A 26,881-nucleotide genomic window follows, 5' to 3' on the forward strand; every position below is an offset into this window, starting at 1 on the left:
CCCTGGGAACCATGGGATGGTGAAAGTATGTTGCCTCTTGGCTCCAACCTTGCTGATCACTGCAAACCCAAGTATAAGATAATCATTCTTAATCTGTGGTCTTGCTGCTGCAGTTCTGCTGCAGCTGTGGAGCAGGCAGTGGCTCCCTCAGCTGATTTGCATTGAGTCTTTCTGCTGTTATCTTCCTTTGGTGATACATGGCCTAGAGCCCTGGGGAAGAGGTGAATGAGGCTGTCCCATTTCTCTCCTGCCATCACCATAGGTAATGTGCACACTTTTGTCCCAGTTAGCATTATATGACACCCATCCCACTACATAGATTCTCTGGGGTCCATCTGTCCTCATTGTAAAGGACAATATAATACAAAGTTGTATGCTTTACTAATGAAAGAAGTTCATTTTATGAGAAAAGAATATCTTTGATCTCTCAGTATAAGTGGAGACTGAAGAATACAACACTGCCACAGAGTGTAATGAAAACGAGAGCAGGTAGCAGAAAGTTCCAAAACAAAATATCTCCTATAAACAAAATGATCAAGAAAGAAATTTCATCCTGGCCAGCTAGTTGGTCTGCAAGGGACGAAGTTCAAGAGCTCACCAGACTGAGTACTTTTAATGTGGTGCCTTTTTTAGATGAAGTTCTCTGTGTATTCTGCTTTCTTGCTAACAAAACAAAGGGAAGCAATAACTCAGTACAGCTGAAATTTAACGCATAGACTTGGACTCCAAGAAATCTGTTTGTTTCTGGTGTTAGAACAGAGATCTTGCAATTTCTTGTAATGCTTATTTGGTCTTTCTGTGCTTTGGCTTTCTCAACTTGTAAAAAGGATATCTCTATTTAGTTGCCTGGATTGTTGCACTGAAACTAAGGTAATGTAATATTTATAAAATATTTTCAGATCATTGAGTAGAAGACAATTTTGAAACTTCTCTTGTACCGAATCTTAACTAATTTTCTAGTTTCTGTCAAAGGATGTCTCTTCATCTTTTAAACAAGGAAGCAGTTTGTGTTTTGTGCTCATGAATCAGTCTACATTAGGTAGGTTTATAATTGGACAAGTTAAAGAAAAGACTGAAAATGTTACTGAGGAACAGCCACCAACCATAAAATAGGGTAACCAGTGATATCCCTGGAAGTATTACTGCGATGGAGACTCATCACTCACTTTGCTGTGTTTTTGTTCTCAATTACAGCAACATAGATAGCTGTAGTCTAAATGTTCTATTATTTTATTCTTTATTTTTAAGCTATAAAACATCTGTTGTGCTGATCATTTCAACCACGCTTTAACAGAGAATGAACCTGGTTCTTAAAAAGCAGAAAGAAGATCAGCTGTCCATTATTGCATGCCAGCTCACCTGTTCTATGGCCCATGCATGGGACTGAGGGGATACCAGTAGATAAGGTATTGTGGATGAAACTGAAAGCATGCAATATGTAAATACCTGCGTATACCTGGGAGCTTTTCATCCTAGAATGTGCATAAGGTAATGGTTTGGACCAAGCAAGAAAAGGTAAAAAGCAAAGAACAGATAACACATACCCCCAAAATGTGATATTGGCTATGTAGAGCAATGACATGGGAAAGGCAATCATGATATCCCGCCGGGTCTCTGCTCTGTCCAGTACTACTGCCACAGAATCTGGTGCCACATTATGGACTCAAAGTGATGATGAGGGTGGGCTGACAGTTAAAGCATGGAATTTAACACAGACGAGAAATGTATGCTTGAATCTTATTGCCACGTTATCTGATTCCATTGACTGCAGCATGTGACTGAATTAAAGTGAATGATGAAACATAAGCAGAAGTCAGTTACGAAGTGTTTCCAGATGTATGTTTAATGTATTTTTATTTTATTACAGTGTCTATTTGATGTACGCGGTACTGACTAAATGGTTAAAAACACTGGAATGTGTACAGAAGTATATTGTGCTCAGTTTTTTCCAGAAGTGTCAGTGTTGATAACTAAAAACTGAAATACTACAATCTAATCAACAGTGCTTTTATGGACTTATGAGCATAGGCTTTTAACATTCGGGTAACTACTGTTTGTAGACATAAAAATAAATGGCCCTAAAATTATTTTAGGATTGTAGGTTTAATATAGGGAACTAGATAAAGCTAGAAAAATAAATCAGAGTAGAATTATTTCTGGCATCACATCTGCCAGACCCATCAAGAAACAGATATTTTACATGCCTCTTCCATGTGATTCAGGAAAACAGCACTCTGCTCAGCTGTATTGGTCAGGTGGACTCAGAATTTATCTCCTTGGCTCTCTGTTTTCTGATATTTTACAGCCTACAGCCAAACAATTTTAGTTTAAGATCCTCTCAGATGTCCCAAACTAAACTGTATCCAGAATGGCCTATACTTAAACCCTTTAAGTCCAAGCCTGGGAAATATTGTTAGAGAATAGGTAGTTATCACTCTTCTTTCAGGGTTTAAAAAGGGCAAATGCTCCATCATGCTGTTATCAGACACTATATGTTGTAGGTACTTGGTTATGGTTAATATGTAAAACTGACATTTTGACTCTTAAAGATGCATGACCATTTTTCTAAAGGGAGAAAGTTAATCTGCAACCTTAGCTTCATCTGAATTTCAGTGTTTTTTTTTTTTGTTTTTGTTTTTACCTAACTAACATTTCTACATTAATTGCAGTTGCATATGGTATTAGACTTAATTTTCTGTGTTAAACACCACAATGTAGTGTTGTGCTGAAAGTTACTTGGCTCAACATCATGGTCCTCTGCAGTCCATGGTAGTGGATTCCTTGATTGTCAGGAAGTCATTTATCATATATAGAGAGCCAGATTCTATGACTGTCCATGGTATGTTTTAGGACTATGCATTACACTCGATCCACAGCAGTACTCCCACAGATGATAGTGAGAAGTTTTCAAAAAGATCAAAGCTAGAAGCATATGGTTTTAGGCAGTGAATAAGCTTCTGGTCATTAACATTATTTATTCCTGAAGTGTGTGATTGTTACATTTGGTATCACTCAGTGGGATAATACTGCATATTGTTTGCCGTTGTTTTCTTCCTTAACCATGTTTTCTCTGTTTTTGGTGCCTTCCCCCCCCCCCCCCCCCCCTTTTTTTCATTCTAGATTTCCCTCAGGAAGCAAATTCTGATCCCTCTTGGGAGAACAAGCTCTTCACTTCTCCTTCTTATCTGCTAAGATTATTAACAATTAAATAGGCAATGCTGACATGTAGAGAGTGATAATTGACCCTAATTAGATGAAAGAGGCTACAGCAAGGGTGAAAAATTCCATTTCTCACAGGTGTTGTTGTAAGAATTTGTTTTTCAAGGCACAAAAGCCCAACAACAACCATTTAGAGCAAGTTGATGTATAGAGATTTCTCCTCTCTGCTACACGGGTGAGAACTTTGACTTTTCAAAATAATAATTCAGTTTCTGAAGACTCTGAATCATGTGAATATATAGGATGGCTGTAATTTGGCCTGATGCCATAATTCATCAGATAGCTGCTATGTATAGATTAGGGTGCATCTATTTTAAATTACTGATGTAAATAATTATTTCTGAGCTCAGGAATGGCCACCATGAAAAGTGCAATTGGACGGTTTACTGTGATACAATAACCCTTTCAGTGGTGCCATAAGGATGCCTAATTCTTCAATTTGGGCATTTAATTTTTAATTTTTTTTTACTTTTTTTTTTTATTTTTTTTCCTCAGAGGAGCCCACAAGTTCGGTGTCTGTTAATTTGCTTGGCAATATTAAGTAGTTTTCACTAGGACGTCATTCTTACTACATTAGTCTTCCCTCTACTGTGCAATTCTCCAAATGTATTCAGGTGTATTTATTTTTTTCTGCTGAATGTTGAGGATGGGAAGGAGGGGGATCTGGAGACAGTAATCCCCTCAGGTAACTCACAGCTGGAGATGAGATACCAGAGCAATGGGCTGAGCCTCTGAGCTGGGAAGGAGAATTTGCTTTCCAGGATCCCTGTTTGGCCCTTCAAACCCCCAAAGGGACAGCTCAGGAATGAGGTAGGAATTTTTGTCCCAGGGGAGGCCAGTTGGCTCGGCAGGCTTTTGTTTCTTGCCTCTTCATGGTGCAGGAAGGCTGAAGTCACCAGAGAGTAGTCTGGTGTCACAGTAGGCTGGTGTCACCAGAGAGTCTGACAGTTGCGGGAGCCCTGTGCATCCCATTGCTCAGGCTTTGCCCTTGGGAATCACCATGCTTGCTTTGATGAAGTCTGGGAGTGCCTATCAAGTAACACAGGAGTACCCAGGTGAACTGGCTTGGGATGTACGAGGAGGTCAGCCTGGGAGAGCTGTGATCCTAAACTGTGAAACTGTGCGTTGTAAATCCATCTGTTGAACCTCTGTTTCCCTTCTCTGCCCTACTGGAGGCTGTTCTTCCTTACTTGGGAGGGCTGAATCTTACTCCTCTAGAATTCAGTGGACTACCTGGATGAGAAAAGTGAATCAATACACAATGCAGTATGAATTTAAGTGCAGTAAGCTGCACTGCATTTTTAATCAGGTATATATTTATTGTAGTGAAGAGTAACAAATTACAGTACCACTAGCACACAAAAGCTTATGGCATTCCATTACTCTTAATTAATAGGTAAGTGCAAGACTTTTTTTATTTATACTAGAGAAGATCTTGTTACTAATTTGGTTGCAAATGTATCTGTAAAAAGGAAAAAAATGTATGTCTATTTATTTTGCTAGTTTAATAATAGAGCGCTCATTCTTTCCTTTTAGTTTTCTGATCGTTACTTGGTTTGCAATCAAATATTAGCATGCTGTTTTTGCATATATTTCAAAGACATCAATTCTTTAATAAGGAAAACAAATGTGCTTGTTACAAGCAAACAAACAAAAAACTAATAAAAAGCATCTGGAATCTAAGATTAACACTGGAAGCAACTGGGTGAGCACAAGTTCCCTGCATTCCTTTGCCTGGAATCTGGTTCACAAATTTATCAAAGGAATGACCAATGTCATTAGGAGGAAAACATAAATGTAAATAATACACATTTTTTACCATTCAGTGGCCTTCCTTTCCTTCTGTGATTGTAAGCAAACAGGCATAGGTCTCAACAAAATCTACAAGTCTTCAGTTGGAGCTTCCTTGATAATTCTGGAGAGGTGAAACCAAGTGTGCCAAGTAATTTTTATTCTTTAACAGAATGTAACTGTTCCGTAACTAGCAATTATGATCTTCACATACTTTTGATATTAAGATCTCAAAGCTCTTGAGAAAATGTAAACTGAGTCCTAAAACAAGGAATTTATATTTAATATATTGAATTTTTGTTTAGCTTCCTAAACAGCCATTCTTGTGTGATACCAGTTTGAAATGGGGAAGCTGACTTCTGAATATTAACCTGCTTCACTGTACATTATATGATTTGGAAGACATCTTCAATATGTTACTGGGGAGGATGGGGGTGTGGAACATGATAATAATTTTCAAATGCTTCTTTTCTCTCTTTTTCTTAAGTAAAGTATACTAAAAAGTAAGGAACAGGATCTTTTCAAACAGAATGATGTCCTTCTTGCCTTCATAGCATAGCACTGAAGAAATGAAATAGAAATCTTCCTTGATGGAATGGACAGATGGTATAAACTGGTCAAATGTTAGTCTTGAAGCATCTTTTTTTAATGAAGAAGTTGGTGCTGGATCCTGATGAGAATTAAGTGACTATTTTGGCTTCTTAAATATGAATATTGATTTTTGCTTTCTCTGAATGTGTTGGTGCTGTTGGTAGTACATAGGTATGTACATTCTTCAGTGTGTTTATGATGAAACATAACTATTTATGAAATCTAATTTAAATTCCTGAAGGTTTTCCATCATTTTCTATTCCCCCTGTGATGTCCCAGATGTTCTGATGTTTTTCATTGCTATGCTATGCTGTTGTTTTTTTTGATCGTCTTGTGTTTCTGCAGAGCAAGGTGGAAATGAGCACAACGTTCTCTGTATCTTTTTCTCGTGATAACTAACTGTAGCTTGATTTGTTACAGGTAGTTTAACTGGCTTTGATGAATACTATGAGAATGTGCTCCTAACATAGCCGTCATGGAGAGCTGATGCCCTAAGGGAGGATAGTAGGGGATGCAGGATATTCTAATACATGTTTCTGAAGGTAAGCAATGGAATCATTTTAATTCTTAAAGCAGCCAAATAAGTTTTCTTCAGAGGAAGCTGTAAGTACTGAGTTGTTTCTGAATCTCTCTTTAAATGAGTATGGAGGTGGGTGACCAAATTAAGTTACTAATATAGGAAAATCTGGGCTGGAATTTGTGCTTCTTACATGCCTTGAAAATAGTATGTTAATACCAATTACCATCACTTGGATCCAGATATTAAAATTCTGATGGTCTCCATCTCTGAAGTGTTTGCATATTTACATACTGAACTATAATAATTGTCTGTAAGATGCTATCACTGGGGGGCCATGTTGTGGTAGCCACTTGAAATTGCTCATTTCTTTCTAAATTGTTGTGAAAACCTGATGTGGGCTTTTGGGTCTGAAAAATATTTGGTTTAATTTAAGGTTTTCCTCCTTAAATTAAGGAGGAAAACATTTCTGCTACCTCCTTCCAAATGTGCACCCATGGGGTGGAGATGCCGTGGAAGGTACTCTTTGCACTTGCCCAATTTTACTTCCCATCAGTGGCCCAAAATTTTTGTTTTGCTTTGGTTAAGATTTCCTTCTAGTTTGAGAGGAGGGCAGAGAGGAGGAGAAGTTCCATCTTCGTGGCAGATAAAAAAAAGGCAGGCAGTGGTGTGGTTCCCTCTTTGACCAGAGCTGCTGGGCCTGGGGTCTGCTGCTGCAGGTACAGTCACACTTGTCACAGGTCTCTTACTGACAGACCACAACCACTCATGTATTTTGAAGATGTAGATCCAGGGTTGGCAGCAATGCTTAGATGTAACATCTCAAAGAGGGGTGCTGTGAATAGATACAGTGCAGTGATGGAGGCAGGAGGGTTAGAGGGAAGATAATCTTATCTGAAGAAGTAGACATAAATCTACTTCAGCACATCCCAGGCCATGGACTCCATGAAAGTGCTGATAATGATCTGTGAGTGCAACATACAGAAGGGCGATGAGAAAAAGCCATATATAAGGCTGTCTTACGGTGTCACTTTATTCTGTACAGAAGCATATTGCTTGAGGGAAGGGAGGTACTTCCAGAGATGCTCAGAGAAAGTAATTTATTTATTTATGGATAAGAAAGACTGGGGGGATTTATTAATTTCACAAGGAACGCTTAGATATTGCAGTCTGGCCATCCTCCTCTGCTAGGAATCGATCGCTGAAGGATTGTACTTCCAACAGGGTAGATAACCACTGTTTAGGTAGAAAAGGCCTGTTAAGCCATGTTTGTCTACGTGACGATGGCTGAACTTTGCTTACTGTAACATCACATATAGCAAATGAAATATATAGTACTCTCAAGAACTGATAATTGAAAAGATGGCATGACCTAATTTGATAAGGATTATATCTTCACATGCCCCACACTTGTGTAGTTCAAAATAGTACACATCTTGTCCCTTTAACTTCAGGTGTATGTGTCTTGTCTGGTTCTTGGAAGTGACTGTGTACAGGCAGAGTATAATTGGCAGTCTGTGACATCCCTGTCTGCAAGTGTCTCTCTAAATGGAGCATATTTCAGCCTTTATCTAGTGATGGCTGTTACCTGAGAGAAGCCCAGGGCCATCTCAAAGGGCTTGTAGCGGCTAATTGTGCCTGTTAGGACTAGCAATTAGCTGGGGATCTCTCTACCAGGCAGCTCCGACACCCACTAGCTTTCAGCTCTTTTCACTTCCTTTCAGTTAACTAGCTGTGCCAAGCAGAAGAGACAAGGGACAGGTAGGCAAGTGTGCCGTCACGCTCAGGAAGGAAGAGGAGGGATGCATGCAATAACGCTGGGGGAAAAAATAGACACTGGATTATAATAATACACAAAAACATGACCTGATTATTACAGAAACAAAGCAGCAAGTGACCTATCCCTCATTTATAGGTATTGCAAGCTACAGCTGGACTGCTTGCACATGCTACACTTCAGCTTTAAGAAAACAATAAAATCTAATTACGTATAGGTCATAAAAAAGATCACATACATATGGTGGTTGCTGGTTACCATGGTGCAAACAATGGTTTCAATGGAAACATGAAGCAGAACATCGGAGAATTGAGACAATAAATCAGTTTCATTGAATAATAAAGCTTTGTACTTACCCATTAATTAAGGATAATCGTATGCCATAAGCTTTTGTGTGCTATAAGTAATGTGTTACTCTTTACCATAAATATATAGATTATTAAAAATTCAATACACCTTACAGGTAGCAAATTCATGCTATCCTCTGTATATATTACTAAAGAAAGATGTAAGTGTTCTTTTTACACTTACTATTTTGTTGGATTGGGATAGAGTGTTTCAATTATCCAACAGAATTTAAGTTTCTGATAGCATTAGAAGACTTGATAAAATCTAGGTCCTTTGTGAAAATTTAAACATTGATGACATAATTCAAAGATACCTAAAAATGTTCAGAAGAAAAGGCCTGGCTGGTCTGCCACATCTGGTTTCCAATAGTAAATTGAGACATACCACATAATGCAACCCACCGTAACACAATACACACTGATCTTGTATTGACCCTTCCACCTGATACATCTTTAGGTGCTTTATAATCCCTAACAAATGTACCTTGAAACTCTATTGAACTGTGTAGGCAATTGAGAACAAATGTCTTCAGACCAGAAATAGCATCTGATTCTCGGACCAAACCAGAGAGACCACACCAGAACCATGGAGTGTGCAGATTGAAGGTCAGGACATGAAGGCTTCTGCCTACTGCTGTGAACAAGGGCAGAGGAAGCCTCGGGAGCAGAGCAGGCACTAGATCAGTAGGGTTTGTTCCCTTTCTGAAGTGAACAGTAATGAAATATACAAAATGTTTTGAAAATTCTGTCATTAAAGCCCTGCCCCTCTCTGGATGTTTTCCCCTTTAGAGATAAAGTAGTGTTTGCAGGATGTTTTTTCAGATAGGGAAAATGGAGTTTCAGGAGGCACAGGCTTCAGGGACCTCAAGGGGCACACCCCAAATCCTGTTCTCTGGAGCTATGCCCTGGGGAGCAGCCCAGTTCCTTTGCACAAAAAAAAAAAAAAAAAAAAAAAGAGAGAGAGAGAAATGTTCAGCAACATGCACAGACAATTTTTATTCATGTTAGCAAGGGAACAATGATAGCCTTTGCCTTTTTATTTTTTAATCCTTGTAAAAAGTTATGTATTTGCCTTTAGTTTCTGTCTGTCTCTCTCAGATTACTCCTTGTATTCTCTTAGTGCACCCTTTCAGCTGACAAACATTCATTTTCAAATTGTATTTTGGGAAAAATACTGAGTGTTTGAAGGCCCACAATACATCAATGGTCAGATCATCTCAGGCTGCCTACTGGAAAATGCACAAAGCCGGCAAACAGATGGGCTGACCAGTTCGCTGGATGGAGCACTGGCATTTCGGCTCTGGGTTCACAGTTTGAATCCAACCTGAAGCAGTAAGCAAAATGAATTTGGTGATCTGATTTCAGCTGCTCTTGCACAAAGCCATTATGCATATTTCAGTAGAGGTTTAACTATTTACTCTATTAGCCTCTGCTTTGAAGAGGGCCACTTTAGTTCATGCGCAGCTTGGATATTTCTAGGGACCTGGTGAAGGAGATTCCTATGTGCTGCAGGATGATCATAGCCATGCAGCAGTGAGAGAGGAGCTTGTGCTGCTAATGGCGTGCTGAACCTCACCAGAAAGTATGGAAACAGCAATGCTTTAATGCTTATCAATACATGAATGGATATTTCCCAAAGTATTAACCAGCACTACACTGATGTATGCTGGAGTGTGTAATAATGTACACAATGCAAAGAGTGAGTGAAAGCCCTTTGTAACTTTTCAAAGGAGAGCAGAATAAATTAAAAAAAAAAAAAAAAAGAGAGAGAGAAACAAATCCAAATCCTTCCAAACTGAACTTAAGTGTTAAACATGACCTTTGGATTTAAGAACCACAGATTTTCACAGGAAGTTGAAAACTCACTGGATGGGGGAACTAAAGAACAGCAGGAACAGATGCCATTATTTGGCACACAGTAGGGAGAGAAGCACAGAAAAGGCAGTCTCTGCAGAAGACGTTTTCCTTTAACTCTCTGTGTTTTCTCTTGGGGAGTTAAGGGTAGGCACTGCATGAGGTTTTCTCCTTACATCAAAAGGCTTGGGGGGGATGAAGGGGAAGTTTAAAAATATGTTAAGAACCTGCTCATAAAAATGTTCAGTTATCTGTTTTACAGCACAGGGTGGCTTGGTTTGTGACGAGGGGGAAACACTGAACAGAGAGCCCAAGAGGAATTTCTTTAGATTAATTGTAACAGCCACTTCCTACCAGGGAAGGAAGAATCTGGGAAAGGGAACAACTAGTTTTCAGTCTTTGTTCATTAGAGGTGTATACTCAGGGAGAAAGTGCAGCTTTTGAGGGGCAGGTGGGATGAGTGCAATGCCTGGTGGCTGAGCTCATCCCAGCTGCACTGGGCTGCAAGAACCACTACGGAATGGGGACAGAGGAAAATGTCATTTTCTTCCCCACCAGGGACTCAGTCTTGAACATAAATAGATGAATCATCCATTGTAAGTTCATTCAGCAATTAAGGCAAAAATGAAAATCTCACCTTGAGCTTCCTTGGGACTGTTCCATCCTTCGAATGGTGCGAGTGTGTCCTGAAGTGCTGCTTTGGATGCTGTGAGCTGAGCAAGCACATTGTACCACTACCACATGCCCACTGCATCAAAGGAAGGTTTATTAATTGGTTTTCATTTCGGTTTCTGAGCTAGCAGAAATTTGCAGACTTTACACAAATGTAATAAGTAGTATCACCAAGATGGGCAGAGGAATCATTCAAAGAAATCACTGTTCACAACCTTTTGTAAAACCTAGTCCACTTTGTGATCCTTGGTGTACATGTAAGAGGTTGAATACTTATGCTAGGGGGCTGATGACCTTCCTTGTAGTGTTCTCTGCTCAGGGATGGTGAGATCAAAGAATCACTAATTAGTGGTATCTCTTTGGGGGAAAAGAGGGAGAGATTATTACTATGCTTTCACTTCTGAAGATAACATTTATGTGTAGTGGTAGCCTATCTTTGCCAACGCTTACTTTCAGTATGCAAATTAAAGTTTAATGACCTTATAAGCATTCCTAGTTCAAAACAAAGCACTAGGAAGTGAAGATAAGTTGCAAGGAATAGGGGGGAAAAAAAAAAAAAAAAAGGAAAAAAGGATTATTGTGAAAGTTAACAAAGTATCAATCAAATTGTGTATCAGTTCATTAACAAGACTCCTCATTTTGTCAGTTCCTGAAGGCTCATATATGATTCCAGTGTCCTTACCAGCAAGGACTCAGATGTTTAATACTGGACTCCCTTTTTTTGTTGGGGTTACAAATTACAAATTGACATGAAATGTCACAGCTAGATCAAACAACGGGACAAATTTATAAAATAGCAAAGAATCAGGCAAACCCTACATCAGAAAGGAACAAACTAAGAGTCACAACGTTTTTGAGTGCATTTCCTCTGGCCTGACCATATTTATTTGAGATAACACTCATAAAATACTTTGTATTTTACTACGTTTTACTCTGAACAAAACTGTCTTCCATGGGTGCAGGTGCAATGATGCAAGTCTCAAATAAGCCTGTCAAAGGTACACAAGCAAAATAGCTTTGAGTATGCAGATTGCAAATGCAAATATATGATTTGTACTTTGAAGCTGTGCAGAATGTAAGTGCTTATATTTAGGCATGCAAAGCCCTTTTCAAATTAATGATGTTACTTGCTTAAATTTTTAGACCATCACTAAAATGATCTGCAGAACACATGATGCAAAGTGAGTCAAAAACTGTACAGAGTCCTTGCACAGTCTGCCATACAGCACTTATTTCCTTCCTCTAAAGGTGTTAAATCCTGTAAGTATTTCTATACATATACAGCTTTTACGTGGCTTTTCAAATGCAGCTCAGTTTTTTACCACCTTTTTGTGAGCTTATTGCTTCTAACTTAGGAGTGGTTCAGATGTAGTAAAAGCCCAAGTGGTATGTGTATATGGAGAGCAATACCCATATGAGATGCTTAATGCTAGGTAATACAGGCATAACCTGAATTGAAAGCTTTTAAGGTAATTTGCACATGTCCCCTTCTTTATGTATATACATAGTCCATTGGGTGTGATTTGCATGACGGTCTTTTTACACCTTTGGCAATGTGAAGAAACGCTAATATAGGCTTTAATGTCATAGACACAGTATTATAAAGTTGCTATAAATGTAAACAAAATTTTATCTTTCCAAACTCACTGGTTTAGTGGTATATAGCAGAGAGAGAAGCAAAAACATATAGTGAGTAAAAGTATTTGTATACCTAACAATTTTCAGATGAGGACCTTGAGCAAGCATGTTTCCCTTTTGTAGGCAAAACTCATTCCACAACTGAAAATGCAAGTGAAACAAGTTAAGCCCTTTTATTCTTTGTGAAAATATTTTTGGCAGCAGTTTGTCATTTCACAGATTTGCTCCAAGTCAAAACTGTGTGAGAATAAGAAATGTTGGAGGCTTCTTGTGTTTAATATGGACTGTTGCCTTTTGTCATTTAAGGAAAAAAAAAAAATGAAATGGCAATGGAAGCTATTTTGCTAATGTTTTTATCTATTCTGTGACTGACATCAATAATACATAAGAGTTCCATTGACATTGCATCCTGTCCAATGGACCCACTGACCTGATTCAATGTCAGCTGAAATGCCTCGTACATCATAAACATATATGAATTCTCACAGATCCATTATCCTCCCGCCTGGTCCATGAGTGCCAGGGATCCAATGCTAAGCCAACAGGAGTCTGAATTCTTTTTCTTCAGTTTGTGTTTCCTTTCACACTGTGAAGGAGCAACTTCATAGTCTGTAGAATGTAGCTATGTGACTGGAAGACCCCTACACGTTTTATGAATGCATGAATGATAATGATGTCAATAGTCATTCAGATACTATGCTGATAAGAGTGTGGTGTATATATATATTTAAAAAAAAAAAAAAAAAAAAAAAAAGATAAATACCTCATACCTTGTCAGGAGAGGCTGCAAATCTGATATGTCATTCTGTCTTATTGTGCAAGAATATATGAATCATAATATTCCATTAACATTGCATAAAGTCTGCAGTAGTTGCAGACTGAACCCAATGCCAATACAACTTTTATAAAAATCTGTATATTTAGCATTTGCCCCTGCTGTGATTTCATTGCCACTAAAAGCAAAGAAAGCACAAATGAAAAGTATTCCAAGTTGGTCCCTCTTAACAGTACACTGTGACATTGTATATTTGTTTTACTACTGAGCCTGTTTAGCAGTCAAACTGTAGGAAATTGAATATACACTTACTGTATAAAAATGATATGCTTGGTTAGTGATACTTTAGAAGAAATAAGTGCATCAATCATAGAATAGCAGGTTGTCAAGGTTTTATATGTAGGAAAAACACAGAACAAAGAATGTAATGCGTGTTGGGTGCGTTTTTACAAAAGTTTCATGCCAAAGTTGATTTACAATAATCTCTTCCCTCCCTTTCTCCTCCCAGATTCTTCCAAAAGAAGGTTCAAGGAAAACTGAGCAAACTATCACGCTATCACTCAAGCTCAGCAGGGTAATTTTCCTCACAAGTTGATGAGAAGACGACGACTTAATAATTAGCCTGGTTTAGACAGGGCCAGATCCTCAACAAGGAGCAGAGCTTGCTTTGGAGGCTGAGCAGTTCTCTGCCCTGAACAGAGGGCTTGAAGGGATGTGCTGCAGCACTCCCAGGCACCAGTTTTGTTCAGAGGTTCTCCTGGGCATGCTGGTCATGCTCAATTTCCCATCAGAGCCCTTTGAGATGTGCAGACCTGACACACGATCTGCACAATGCACCAGCTCTCCTGACAGCATGTGAAAACCTACAGATTAAAAATGCCAGGACATAGGCTGTTGCTCTGGACTGTGGCATCACTCTGCCTGATCCAGACCCAAAAGCATGAAACCAAGCCTGCCTCTGCCCAAATGTGAAGTCCAGTTCTCCGTTAGGACATGGTGCAATACTTCAGCTGGTAAAGAGATTCCTGGATTTCCAGTTCAGCAGCTGTTCTGTTACCATTTCTTCTTCAAGGCATCCGTTCACCCTCCCATGTGTGTGACTCCCTTCATTACATGGATTTATGCTACAGACATATGGCTCTAGTTAATCTGGCAATAGCTCTCACTCCCTTCTAAGAGATCTGTTACAGAGGTAACCATACATTGTAATAAAATATAACACCAAGACAGAAAATACCCTTTTATTTCAGCAACTAAGACATCTTTTGAAGTTTACCTTAAATATCCATGGTACCAATACAACCATCCTAAATATCAAAAAAATTGCAGTTCATTCTTGTTACTGGACAACATAAACTCACAATTCTTTAAACTTCTATCCCTATATCTTTATTAAAATGTTACATTGGTCTGCCTGTGCAACCTGTGCTCTCTGCTGGGGAGGACCAAGGCAAATAAACATTGTTTAGTCTATCTCTAAACTATTGAAATGTATAAGTACTTGCTAAGGCCTCATCATCCCTGTATTTATTATGTGTTAAGCTGCCCGTTTGTGTCACCACTTGTCAGTAGTGGCATAACAGCTAGAAAATTTGGATGTTTCCATTCCGAGAATGAGGAGAGGAATAGATAGACTCAACCACTGTCTTATACTGGAAAATAATAATAAAAGTAGAACCCTGTGAATTTTATCCAGATTTCTGTTTGAACAGAGATGGCAATCTGGATGTGATTTCAAACACCTCTGTGATCCATGGAATACACGAGCAAGGGCATGGCGAAGCAAGAGTCCGTTTGTCATCCCAGCATCACTTCAACTTTTGGTACATCTCACTTATGACTTCCTTTAACCTGAGCCGCTCCTGGGTAAATGTCAAGACTGTTTCAAGGACAACTGTCCCCTCCAAACCCCTAATTTCTGGGAAGACCCATGCATGATTCACACTGATGACATCCTCATATGTTTTTATTCCCTCAAATTTTACATTTGTAGAATGGAGTGAAGGCACAGTAAAATTGCTTTATCAGTTTGGCTTTCAAGCATTAAGCAGTTTACTAACATGAAGGTTTACAAAATCTATTTTATTTAATATATTGTTGCCTAGAGAAAATAATATTCTTAACTGAAACATATGGACAACTTTGTGTGTGTTTTGGCATAGTAATTTCAAGCTAGTCTCCACATTAATCTCGTTTTTGTCATTTTTGCTACTTTTAGAACCCTTTAATTTTCCTTTAAATTAAACAACGAACCACCACCACCACCCCAATTATTGTGGGGGTATCTGTATCTGTACAGGTATACACAAGCTTGTGCTGCACAAGAATGTAAGGATGGTATTAGTAAAAGCCAAAATTATCAGTTCTGTGTGCCAGTGGGAACTGAACTCTGTATCTGGATGTATTCCTTTACCTCAGAGTGCAAGGTGCAAGTGATTGAAATTGAGATGTCTTCCTCAGCATATTTTTTAAGTGTTTTCATGTATTTCTAAAATATGTGCATCCAGTAATATTCCTATTGGCTATTCCCCTACCCATTGCCTCTTAGAAGGTATGTGCTCTTGAGGGTTTTAGTATTCTATCATCATCCATTCTTTTCCCTCTTTATGGATTTCCTTCTGGATAACAGAAGGATAACATAACAAATGACCCTGAACCTATGCAAAGTGATGCAGAAATGTGTGTGCGTATATGTATATATTAGTCCCTTAACACTACCATTGACTCTACTCCACCTGAGGACTTCTGTGACCCAAACCTAATGCTCCTATCCACTGTGAAAGGGAATCATGACATTATAACTCTGTTGAATACTATTTCTAGATAAAGATCTTCACATTTTTATGGTGAAGTTAATATTGCCAGTACATTATCTAATACTATGCAGCCTACTTCCAGCCTCTTGTGATCTCCCAGAGAGTGCTTTGTTATGTTGTAAACTGGTTTTGCAAAGCTGCAAAACCCTGCACACTCAAAAATTTCTGGACACTAGCCAGATTCCTTCCAATAATCCCAGCAGAGTCACCACCAGCTGAAGACCCTGGAGCTTGTTAGGCTTTTCTGAAAAAATCTTCATAGCTTGGGAAATAAGTCTATGTAAAGCTGATAAGTTCTTTCTGACATTATGAATGTTATGAATATACATCAGGGATGTATCTACCATCAAAACCTCATTGATAACCTACTCAAATGATGGCTGCACTGGTGACAGACCAGGAAAAGGGAAAAAAAAAAACCCTTAGTGCCAAGCTGCTATCCAGGCAATGCAGTGATCACTTGTTGACACTCACCAGGAAAGTCAGACTAGAAGATAAGACCTCTCTGAATTTCCATTTTAGAGAACCCTCTTCTATCTAAACACAGGAAAACTATATGATGAATATGCTAAGGAAGGTGAGTTTGCATAGCTGCATGGAAATCAGTCTTTTCAAGTGTCCTACAAAGCATGTATTGGCTTTAAATTACTGCCTGGAAGACTTGGTTCTATATTTCAACTATCTCTTTTCAACGAGATAGTATGCCAAGCAGAACTTCTGGGAGAAGAGGTTCTGCAATCCCTTAGAGCCTCAAAAGTCAGTTTTGGAGTTTCAGGAAACATCAGTGGAAGTACCAGCTGCAGGAAGGGGCTCAGAGGAGGCGTCTATACCAAGGAAGTGCTCCAGTAGGACTGTACTGCAACCCAATTATACCAGAGGAATCTTAGAGGTGTATACATCTGGGGATGGGATCCCGACACTGCATCCTGATGGATTTTGAGCAGAGGGACAAAGATCAAGCTGTGAGACTTGCTCTCAGCTCTCTCCCCTGCTCCTCAGTGAGCAGTGCCCTGGATGAACAGTGCTGGCATCGACAAGTATGAGACCAGAGGAAAGCAGAGGTGCTGGAGGGGAGGTTAAAGCAATCAATGCTGAAAAATTTGCTTAAAATATGAAGTATTAAGAGCGAGTCATATAATTTATGGCACTTTTCATCCTGGGACAAGAGGGGATGATTCACAAGTGATATTGAAATCAGTCTGCAGTCCAGGCACTTGTCAGGTGACAAGCAGCATTTTTCATGTTAATGGAAGAAACATACACTTCACATTCAACTCCTGTTCTTACAAAAAGTGCCCTGGGATTTCTAGTGAGCATGAGGAGAAAATAAGGCTCCAGTCACTGGGAACTTGATCAAAGATATCCAAATAAGAGAGCTCAGCTTATCTGTCTAAAAAGCTGGAAAGGTTCAGGTAACTTTGTCTAGATTCAAACATCCATTTTTTTCCAGGTCTTTTAGCTATTTCTGATGTGATCTATTACAATTTGCTTGTTGTTTGTCTTTCTGTAGAGATAGGTCACTATTCGGACACTTTTTTTATCAGAGCAGATGTGATGAAAACAGAAGAGGAGCAAGGAAACACCTACACGAAAAATGTTTTGACACTGCAAAAGGTTGGTATAGAATAAAAGATAGGGCAAGCACTGTGTCTCTGCTAAGAACAGGTATAAGGTATTGGCCATCAAGTACTTCACACCGTCCAAGCCAATCTCCCATCATCAGTTCACTGGCTGCTGTACAACTTCTGAGTCAGCCCTGGTACTGAACAGTGCCATAGAGGTAGTCAAAGGCAATACAATAATAGTGTAAAACTTGCAGGAGGTGAATGCAATGCTAGAAATGTTATTGATGGCATTGTTTATTTATTTAGTAGACAGAATTTAGAATGAAAATAAGGATTTGTCTGTCACCATCACATCAGCCATCAGTTCAGCGCTGCCCTAGGCAATGAGTTTGCTGTTACTAATTTTAGTTTGTTGTTATCGTTCAGTTTGGATAATTTTTGAGGTTCATTTAGTTGCTGTTAATAAAAAAGAAAGAAATACTGAGTTCTGGTGAGGGAGGGTGCTCAGAAATTCACCCCTCAAATCAGAGTTCCTGCAGTTTTAGCTAGTGACATGACAGCGAGTTAGCTATTCCCGTCAGAGGCAGGAAAAGCAATGTGGCTTCGCTTTGTGATGGTGCTTTCTCCTAGGGGACCAACGTCACAGTCATGTTCTGCATCCTGCATGGCCTTCACAGTGCCTTCAGACTGAGCACTTCCAATGCAGAGCGCTGAAGGGTTCGTACTTCAGAGGAAGAGAATGAGAAAATGCACTGGAGGTACTCAAAATAATGATTTGAGTGGGTTTCTGGTTCTGCGTGTGGTCTCTAAATGTCATTATTCATGCTAATTGGGTATCAAACTGGTAAAAAAGGTGTTGCTTTCCCTCATGTTGTGATTGAACTGTGGAACTCACTTCCACGGGAAAGAGAATTTTCTGAAATTAAAAAGGACTCTAGCTGTCACGTCTTTATTTATTCACACATTAGTTAGAGCCAAATGGACACAGATAGCTAAGCTGACACAAGAGGTCAGTTCCAGCTTTCAGTGGCTTCAGGGCACAAATTGTTCACCTGCCAGAAAGATATTTTCCTCTTTCCAAGCACATTGCCTTTATTGTCACCACTTTGCAGTTATTAAGTGACTCTAAATCCCTGTGCTGCCCCTCATGTTGCCTTCAATGGAGGTGTAAACAGATATATCCATTTTACAAATCATAAATGAGTGAGGCCCTGAAGTTAAGCCACTGACCAATGGATACACTTTAAGTCAAAAATGGTTGAAAAAGGACTGCAGGAATTTGAATGCTGGTCTCTCTTTTTTTTTTTTTTTTTTTCTTTCTCTTTTTTTTTTCACATCACTAGCATTATCAAATAATTGAGCTTTCTCTCTACAAAATGTCCATAGATGAGAGTTTTCAAAATAAGGTGATTTTGTTTTTGCAAAATACACCCAGTAAAAGTCCCTGATAACACCATGCAAGGATCCCAGGATAGCTCTGAACAAGCGGGTTCTTCTAGTAAGTTAGAGCAGCATCTGCAGCATCAGTGCAGCATCCAGGAAGCTAGCCAAAGTGGATTGCCATGCTGAGATGGCTGTGCTGCTTCCAGGGGTTCAGGGAGACCAGTGCCAGGACTTCACAGCAGTGAATTGTGCTCTGTGGATGCCCCCAAATCTCCGCTGATCTGCAGCCAGGAGCTTGCAGCAGCACCAGCATGATGTGTGCACTGGAAGGGCAGCACATCTTCTGTGCTTGTAGGGCTATGGTTTTAATTACGTTGAGGAGTCTTGCCTTTGTTTCATGTCAATGATTCATTGCACAGAAGCTTTTAGACAAGAGAGAGCCATCTGACAGTGCAGCCTGCAGTTTTTCTTTGCTCCTCTGAATGATCCAGTCCCACATTTCTGCAGCTCTCCTCACCAGCTCCCCATTCAGGACAATCAGAAAAAAACACTGGGACAGCAGGAAAATTAAAAGCAAACTAGGCTGGAACTGTTGAGAGTTGGCAGTGCTCTACAATCAAGCTGGAAGCCTCTCCTGTGCAGCAATTTTACACCTCTGAGTTGCCTTACAATCGTTTAAAAGCCACAGAGAGATGGCCTTTGAACTGCCAGGTACCAGAAGCCAGAAAGGTTCATTTCCTCCTCCTCATTGCGCAGTGATGGGGACCACAGGAGGTGCTGTATTGTGCAGCAATCAGACATTTGTCACAGTCTGAGATGGAAATCCTATCTGGTATAATTATTTTATATTAAAATAGATGAAATTTTGATATGGAAATATAGAAAGTTGTACCTTACATTAGCCAGAGAACAGGATATTCATCTTTACTTTAATTTGTAGACTTCATAACTTTGTTTGCATTCACTACAAGATAACTACTGTACATTCCTGAAAAATGACATCTTGCTTGAAAAGACTTAACAAAAGCCACAGTGCTGATAATTTTCCTGTGGATCAGGGAGGACAGATCTCTCTGTGGTTTCACTGACATGGACCAAGGCTTGCCTTTATCATTTTCAACTAAATTGTAATGCTGTCATGGCTGCACATTAAAGGAAGTTTCTCTTGATAAACTATCTTACTCAGTCCTATGAAACTCAATTTATTCTCCTGGACCAAACATAAAAAGGGCAAAAACTTCATTTGGGATCTTCTTTGGTAGGCAAAATGCAGACATAGCGAATGTTTTAGAAATATGTATGTAAGTTTATTAAGTTTTTATCTGTTATTGCTCACCTCATCTCAAAGTCTTTGGAAGCTGCTTGTGGGATTATACTTTGAGAGCTGAGAAACTGAACGCAGGGCTTTGTGTAATATGTGCCGAGGAAGGCAATGATGCACAGTCATTGATTACTGTGAACAGTGAGGGGCAGAGAACTTCTCCAAGGGCTTTGGCAGTAAAGTGAATGCTGTGTGTGCAGCTGACTGCTTTCTGGATGGTGCTACGGTGTTCATTTTAAATAATAAAATCTTAATGACATTACATATGTATGTTACAAAGTCTCTCTGATACTGCCCTAGCTGAAGTTACCTGAGATGACCAGCTTTGTAAGTGCCAATGCAGGGAATATAAACTTGTGTTAAAGGTCCCTGTAGGTCCAGCTGACAAAAGTGTTACAAATCCCTGTGGCTAAAAGCTGAAACTTCACAAATTCAGAGAAGTAATAAAACTTTTAAGATCAAGAGTCTTTCCAAACAAACTCATGACCTACTCTTGTAGTTCTTCCCAGTCTGCTCTGTGGTTAAGGCAGATTTTCAGATCTGCTACACCCAAAACTAAATGTAATTTCCTGTTTGGTTTGCATGTTTGCACTTACGAACTTTTGCAATTAGGAGTTCAAGAGAAATGGGCTTTTCACTTAAAAAAAGATTTTAATTATTTGTAACCAATGAAATTCCTTAATGTGCAAGTTGCACCTTCACTGTGCCACCAGCATTGATTTAGGAGTCTGCATTGCACAAACTTTAAACATTTTAACAGATTTAAAAAAAAAAAAAAAAAAAAAAAGAGAGAGAAACAAAGCTCAGCGACCTTTAACTCATGCTATAATAGTTTAAAAAAGCATTATCTGAAGTACCAGGGAAAATGTAAACCAATAACCAGATAGAATCATTACTCTACATTTATTCTACAAGATCTAAATTCCAGTATTAAAAAAAAAAAAAAGGCAGATATTTATATTTTTGTTGTTGTTTTTCTTTCTTACCCTGGACATATGGCACTTAAAACTGTGCACAGACCTCTTGTAAAAACACTGCGAGTTAAGCACAGAGCATTGCATAGACATGTAGTTTTTTAACTGTGAATTTCTTTGCTTCAGTACTAGAGGGTCAAAGTCAAGTTTTAGGTGTTAAACAAACATAGGATACATTTGGTTGTTTTGCCATCAATTTTTAACACATAAAAAAAAAACTTGATGACTCTTAAATAATTAACTACTTTTAAGGAGTGTCAAAACCGTCTTCAGATTTCTGCTGGTCCTTGTGCCTTAGCCTAAGCCCTGCTCCAGGCTCTCGCCTGCCGCTGGCTGATTTGTGCAGGGTGCCAGGATGGGCACTCCCCCCGCCAAAAGTTTTCAGTGACGACAAATCATAACAGGTTTGGAAATGAATCGATTTGCAAGGCCCGTTGCCAGAGGTCAAATTTGCAATTGCATGGAAATGTTAAGGTGCAATTGCTTCAGGCTTTAATGAACTCCAAAAAGAAATATGCGGGCCTGTAAAGCTCATCCATTAGATCCTGACCTACAAATGGCAAGGAATAACAGCAATGCAACCAAGAGGTGTGCTGACTAAGGGAATTGTGGTGATACAATTAGTTTTACATGTTTTGGCATTTAATCCTGATGTCTAGGCAAAAGAGGCCTCAGCACATGGAAATCACAGATAACGGCAGGCAAGGGGGTTCCAACAATACGCAGATTGTCTCCTGCTCTCCCCTGACCCTTGCAGCACCAGCATCTTCACTCCTCCGGCTGTGGGTGAGAAGCATGGGGCTGCCTACCCCAAAACATGACTCGCCCAGGCCATGGGGACAAGCAGCAGATGAGAGCTCCCCTGGCCAAGGGAATGGGGAGATTCAAGATGAGAAGAGCTGTTGTGGTTTAACCCGGCTGGCAGCTAAACACCACACAGCCGTTCGCTCACCTTCCCCCCTCCCGCTGTGAGATGGGGGAGAGAAACGGGAAAGTGAAGCCTGTGAGTTGAGATAAAGACAGTTTATTAAGATAGAAAATAATAATGATAATAATAATAATATGTACAAACAAGTGATGCACAATGCAATTTCTCACCACCCGCTGACCGATGCCCAGCCCAACCCCGAGCAGCCGGCCCCCCCACCCCAGCTAGCCACCCCTATATATTGTTTAGCATGACGTTAGATGGTATGGAATACCCCGTGGGCCAGTTTGGGTCAGCTGTCCTGGGTCTGTCCCCTCCCAGCTCTTGCTGCACCCCCAGCCTGCCTGCTGGCAGGACAGAGTGAGAAGCTGAAAAGTCCTTGGCTTAGTATAAGCAGTGCTCTGCAGCAATTAAAACATCAGCATGTTATCAGCACTCTTCTCATCCTAATCCAAAACATAGCACCCTACCAGCTACTAGGAGGAAAAATAACTGTCCTAACTGAAACCAGGACATATATCCACCCCTTATTCCATTACCATTTATGTCATGCTCAGGTTACACTCTTTCCAATACATTCTAGTTAATCACTATTTTCATCTATGGTAGTCTCATTTTGAAATTCTCATCCTGAAACTCCCACCTTCTGATATCAGGGAGCACCAAAAATAGGAGCAACTTGGGGAGCTGCGAAAAGATCCTGTAAAACAGGCCAAGCACAAAGAGAAGGTAACGACACCCCAAATTAACTTGCAGGTGTTTTTAAAGGGATGGTGGGATGAAAGTTTATTGGTGTTTATTGTATAATTAATGTATGTAGGTGTTTATTGTATAATTAATATGCGCCTTTCTTTTCACCATAAAATTTCTCTCTGCCTAGAGCCCTGATATTTGAACGTTAAGGGGTGTTACCAGAGGCAGGCCAGAAACGCACAACCTGGCATGAACACATGTGGGTTGCTGGAGGCTGGAGGCGAGTGCCTGCTCTCAGCATGTCGGCTCAGCTCCCCCCTCTAACGTAACCAACTTCCCAGAACCCTGAGAGCCCAGAAGCCCAGCACGCCAATGCAGCCAACCTCACTTTGTTGCGCTGGAAAATGGACGACTCCCTGCCACACTGCTTTGTGAGGCCCACACCCCCATGTGCTGAAGAGAAGTTGGGGAGGGGTCTGGAGTACTTCAGTGCCAGGTACAAAACAAACAAACAGGCAAATAAATAAATTCTGTTCTCATTTGGCACAAACCTCCTAGCAGCATAAATAATCAAAACCTGATTAACAAACCGGTCAGTTTAAAATGAAAATAATGATTTTCCTTTGCCTTCCTGCTCCCATCAGGACAATCGCAAAAGGTTATCCGTTTTCATAAATCAATTAGATCCAACAAGCTGGCTTATTTGCCAAGTAAGTAGAAGCCAACCACACCGCTCTCTAACCCTCTGGGCTGATTTTTGCCTTTCACACACAGCTCCTAGGCCAGCTGCTCCCAGCCTTTCAGGGAGCCCTGATGGTGGAGCAGGGGGACCTGCGGTCAAAGGCACAGGTTTTTGTCAACCAGCACTAGCTTCCTGAGTTGGTCTCGCCCCCAAGGGCACCATCCACCAGGGCACAGTGAGGGCGAGGAGCTGGGCCTTGCCTCACCCAACAACCCTGCCCCTCTGGTGGCTGAATTCACCGTGTTTGTTGGCCCAGGGCAGGGAGATTAGCTGGGGAGCCAAGAGAAAGAAAGAAATGACTTTATCTTTTAGAGGACTTTTCGTCTTCAGAGAGCCCTACTTTGAGTCTTGGTACAAATGAACACAGCTCTGTGTATCTGTAACATGGTATGTCACAGTGGATTTTTTCCTCTTTTCTGCCTTGCATTTTTTTAATGCAAGGGCCAGGTCATTGCTTCTGAACCTCTCTCTCAAGAACTGACACTTAAAGTGCAAATGAAGCTAATGACAAGAGACAATATTTTAATGTTAATTAGATATTTCATGTGTCTTAGTTTATCAGAGCAATATTGCTCTTTTATGTATTACATGAAAGCAGAGTTTTAGCTTGGAGGAAAACAGGGAGCACAGTCGGTCATGGAAGCAGTATTCTTGGTTTTGTAATTATTAAAATTATTGTTACATTTAGGAAATCCAGGAAACTTTGAAAGGAAGATGCTTAATGGTAATAATGGAGCTACTGCTCTATAGGAAGCCCTGGCAAAGGCTTTACATCTCTTTTTCCTCCTACATGAGCTGGCATAGTAAATGCTGCAGTTTCCCAAGCTCTTCCTAAGAGAGCAGACTTGGCTTATCTGCAGGATGGTATTGATATATAATGCAGATATTGGATCTTTCCGTAACTGGACTCCCCCCTCCTTCCCTTCCTATGACATATTATTATCATTTTAATAGTTATGTTAAACCAATGACGTGAGCCGCTAATGCTGTACATCCTGGTGAGGTGGCCTAATGATGATGTTCCCCAGAACTAGGTACATAATGTGCAGTGTTTTCTGTGAATGTTTGCATTCCTTGTGGCATGGTTTCTGTTCCCTTTTCTTTCTTTCACTGGCAATTTCAGAAGTTGCATTTCACTGCCAGATAGTATTTACATAAAGCAAATTTCCAAGTAGTGCATATATTTGAAGAAAATGAAATCTAAGGTCCTGCCATGGCAATGAGCTCCTGCCAGAAAGACGTCATGCGCAGAGGGGCAGAAGGTCCCCCCCTCAGCCAGATCCATGCTTACAGCCTGCTGTGATGTCCTGGCTGCAGACTTGTGCCAATACAGTTATTTTAAGTTTTTGCTTGGTTGGTTGGTTGGTTTGTTTTTTATTTTTAAATGTTGGGATTCCCCCACTAGTTGTGCTTCAGCAGAGCTTGCTTTTGTGACCACTCTGGATTAAAAAAAAAAAAAAAGGGGGGGGGGGGGGGGGCAAAAAACATTAGAAACAATACTTATAACCAACAACAGGGCATTACAAAGTAATCTCATAGATATTCTGGAACAAGAATAATTTTTTTATTTAGCAGTTGGTGTGGGTGCCCACACCTAACAAGAACAGCAGTGTAAAAATGTAGTTAAGCCTTCTATTTTTGTACACTGCTAGTATTAAAATAAAATAAAAAAAAAAAAAAAAAAAAGTGTTAGATCTGTGCTTTCTTTATATTGCGTAGAGAGCAAAGACACAACAGAGGATGAATTCATTGAATAAAGTAGTACTGCAGATGATCTGCTTGGCTTGGAACATCCTTGCTACTTTCATTTTCACAGTGTTTAATTACACTTTTTTCTCTTTTTTTAAACATCATGTATCCTGGAGGAAAATCAAATAGTATCAAAAAGTATAAGACTTTCATGTAAAACACTGAAGTTTAAGTGTGGAGGCTTCTTAATGATGCCAACTCAAAAGTATTACCGATATCAGAGCTGAACATTTCACCTCCATGGGCGGGGATGGCGTGGGGAGGTGGGGGTCCCGTGGGCTGATGGTGAAATATGCTCAATGCAAAGCCATTCACGTTCCTTCCATCACTCCAACTCTGCTCTGTGGCCAGGGGCTCCTGCTGGCTGAGGACTGGAGTTAATGTGACGCCTGATCATGAGTGAAATGGATCTCGCATTACATGACCAGCCAAGCCTCACTGGGGATGGGTGGCATGATCTCCAAGACACCCTGGGCCTGTTTTTTTCCCACCTCTCAGTGTGTGTTAGCATTGGGGGTGACACGCCAAACAGATGGCAGAAGGAGGATTTATTTCTTTTAATAAGGGGAAAAATAATTTTGTAACCCAATATTAAATGCATGCACATGGAAGATAGACATGTGCTCACACACCCCAGAGACAGCAGCCCTGATCCTGTAGCTGTTTGCTTACACAAAGGAATAAAACTCGTGTGCTGGGGGTTTGTTAATGTACATTAACAATTGCAAATGTTCTGCCCGAATAAAAGCTGTTTGCCTTACTGCTTCAGGGTTTCTGCACTTTTGGGACATATGATGGGCAAATCAAATACGCTGATAGAGGGCTATCAGTGTGGTAAGTTATATTTAACTAAAATAAACAGGCAGATACAGACACTTCTGCTCTGCTATAAAAAGACTGCATATGCTCAATGCAGGTTTTCTTAAGGTAAGGGACAGAGCTTAGGAAGCTCTAAGGCAGCTAGATTTGCCCATATGGCAAGGCGGTCTTTCACTGATGATTTTGCAGACAGAAATTGCCCATCTGCACTGTTTGCAGGTGTTTTGAATGATTATATTATTAGCTCTGTCTGTTCAACTTTGCTTTTTTTATGGTGGCTTTAGTATTGCAGTAAATAAAAATAAATAAATAAATAAATAAAAAGAAATATATAAGCAGCCATCTGGTTCCCAATTTTTGACTAGCGCTCTTTGTCAAGATAGAAAAAAGAATTCTCAGATATTATTTCCTATTTCTGAAGCACTGGCAAACAAGAAGAACAAACCCCCAGTTTCTGACCTGAATATAAAATGGGAACAGAATTTTCTTATTATTTTTTAACTTGCTCTGATTAATCAATTTAAAAGTAATTGTCTTTGTTTTGTTCTCATTTACACCTCTGTGAAGTCAGCAGAGCAGTTCCGGACTTGCACCACCCTTTTAACGGCAGAATCTTCTCTGAAATTAAGAAAGGAAAAAAGTGAAAGTAATCACTGCAAAACCATTGGGGGGGGGGGGGGGGGGGGGGGGGGGGGGGGGGGGGGGGGGGG

The 26,881-nt window shown here is 40.0% G+C and overlaps 1 protein-coding gene across 2 annotated transcripts in view; it reads right to left on the reverse strand.

The window, feature by feature from the left end:
* TSHZ3 (teashirt zinc finger homeobox 3) overlaps positions 1-26,881 on the reverse strand; it is a 258,591-nt gene that overhangs the window by 18,117 nt on the left and 213,593 nt on the right. The window contains exon 4 of one of the 2 annotated variants that reach the window (XR_004753845.1): positions 25,125-26,787. The exons of the other annotated variant lie outside the window; for it this stretch is intronic. The gene's annotated coding sequence lies outside the window, so the exon portion shown is untranslated. Of the gene's footprint in view, positions 1-25,124; positions 26,788-26,881 lie in introns of those variants that run through there. 2 annotated transcript variants of the gene reach the window in all.

This window comes from Oxyura jamaicensis, chromosome 11, assembly GCF_011077185.1.
Source record: "Oxyura jamaicensis isolate SHBP4307 breed ruddy duck chromosome 11, BPBGC_Ojam_1.0, whole genome shotgun sequence".
NCBI classification, from domain to species: Eukaryota; Metazoa; Chordata; class Aves; order Anseriformes; family Anatidae; genus Oxyura; species Oxyura jamaicensis.